This window comes from Triticum aestivum, chromosome 3D (assembly GCF_018294505.1).
Source record: "Triticum aestivum cultivar Chinese Spring chromosome 3D, IWGSC CS RefSeq v2.1, whole genome shotgun sequence".
Classification (NCBI taxonomy): Eukaryota; Viridiplantae; Streptophyta; class Magnoliopsida; order Poales; family Poaceae; genus Triticum; species Triticum aestivum.
The window spans coordinates 91,825,636-91,827,875 of NC_057802.1; the positions used below are offsets into that span (position 1 = coordinate 91,825,636).

At 58.1% G+C, this 2,240-nt stretch overlaps 1 pseudogene; it reads left to right on the top strand.

Moving 5' to 3' along the window:
* The first annotated feature begins 317 nt into the window (after positions 1-317).
* On the top strand, positions 318-1,568 carry LOC123074229 (probable carboxylesterase 15; annotated as a pseudogene).
* Positions 1,569-2,240: the final 672 nt, after the last annotated feature.

The window sequence follows — 2,240 nt, forward strand, 5'->3', positions numbered from 1 at the left end:
AAGGGCGGGGACCGGCGAGACGCGAGCGCCTGCTGCAGGCCGCGGCGGCAGCGCTGCGTTCCCACGAGGAAGGAGGAACCGAAATCGAAAACGAAGACGATGCAACTTTTTTTGTTGTTGTGAGACCCAGATCGAACGGGTCAAATATGCTGAATCGAACGATCGCGCGATGACCGGCTCAACTGTTCGGCCGGTGCGCCGGCGTCTATCAGCGCCCAAATTATCGAGAGTGACATGTGACCTGACGTAACATCGCTTTGGATCCTTCTCTAAAGTCTAACCGACTTGGATGGCTCCACTTTAACTCTCACGAATCACCGTGTCCTCAAAAGCTCAAACCAACCATCCATCGTATTCGTATCGCACCATGGCCGGCGACACGGCACCGCACGTCGTGGAGGATCTCCTCGGCCTCGTGCAGATCCTCAGCGACGGCTCCGTCGTCCGCGGCGACGAGTCCGTCCTCGGCCCAAAGGAGCCGTTCCCGGACGTCCCGGGCGTGCTGTGGAAGGACGTCGTGTACCAGGCCGACTTCGGTGGTGGCCGCCGGCGACAAGCTCCCGGTCCTGGTGTACTTCCACGGCGGCGGCTACTGCCTCGGCTCCTTCGCGCAGCCGACCTTCCACACGTTCTGCCTCCGCGCCGCCGCCGAGCTCCCGGCCGTCGTGCTGTCCGTCCAGTACCGCCTCGCCCCCGAGCACCGCCTCCCCGCCGCCATCGAAGACGGCGCGGCTTTCCTCTCCTGGCTGCGCGGCCAGGCCGAGCTCGGCGCCGGCGCCGACCCGTGGCTCGCGGAGTCCGCCTGCTTCGCGCGGACGTTCCTCTCCGGCGTCTCGGCGGGCGCCAACTTGTCCCACCACCTCATCGTCCAGGTCGCCACGGCGCGCCTCGCGGTCAGCCCCGTGCGCATCGTCGGGTACGTTCTCCTCTCTGCCTTCTTCACCGGCGCCGAGCGCACGGCTGCGGAGGCAGACCCGCCGGCGGACGTGTTCCTGCCGCTGGAGCTGTCCGACCAGCTCTGGCACATGTCGCTTCCGGTCGGGGCGAGCCGGGACCACCCGGTGGCCAACCCGTTCGGGCCGGAGAGCCCCAGCCTCGCGCCGGTGGGGCTCCCGCCGGCACTCGTCGTGGCGCCGTTGGGCGACGTGCTCCGTGACCGCTCGCTGGGGTACGCGGCGAGGCTCAAGGACATGGGGAAAGACGTCGAGCTAGTCCAGTTCGAGGGGCAGCAGCATGGCTTCTCCGTCCTTCAGCCGTTCGGAGAGGCGGCCGACGAGTTGATGCGAGTCCTCAGGCGGTTCGTGTACCCCGCCCGCTGAGCGATGATGTGCTGGTGAACGGATTCATGACGCTGCTGTTCCTGATGCTGTGATAGCTACTGTTTCGATGTTCTGAACTTCTGGGTAGAGGTCAGAGACTGTGTCTGTATGTTGAGTGTTGTGTGTTGGATTGCCCTTGCATCGAGCGTAGAAATAAATCTAGTCCATTTCCTTTTTTTTTGAAGGAAAATCTAGTCCATTTCTGATTGGATGTGTTGTTGTGCAATGGTTGAAGTTACGTTCAAATCTCGACTCAATTGTTTCTAACACAATGCTCCCTCCACTCAAAAAAATGGTCCTCACTCAAACAAATCGTTTCTATCTGGATGTACACGAATGGCGTATAGCACGTGTACATGCTAGGCAATAATAACGCATTAAATGCAAGATTTCAAATTCAAAATTCTGAACTGACCGTTCGCTAAACGAACGTCGGTTGGGGGCCTGGTGCAAGTCCAACCAGATAGCTGTGACAACCGCATACAGGCAAGAGCGGCATGGCCTCACCAATCAGCGCAGCTGCCCCTCCTTACTCCAGGCAGGTTTTGCATCAGGTCCTCTCTGCAGCAGATCGTCTCACAGCCGGATGAGACTTCCAGTCCTGGTTCGAGAGTCCAAACCGCAGCTGAACGCGCCGGCACCAACAAGTTCAAGGGAGCCCGTCCGCTAACTATCCTAAACCACCCTCTAGAGCATTTGGAAACGCCGTATTCATAGTCTTATCTCCAACAGAATCCCCAATCTATCTATTTTTCACCAATGACTATACCCATTGTTCCGAAAGATAGTTTTTCCTACCAAAATACTTGCTGGAAGAATTGATTGATACAAGGCTTTGCAAAGCAGAAAAGCCATCACTCTATTGTACTATGTCGTGGCTCTGGATTACTCATCATGGAGGAATCGATACATGAGATTATA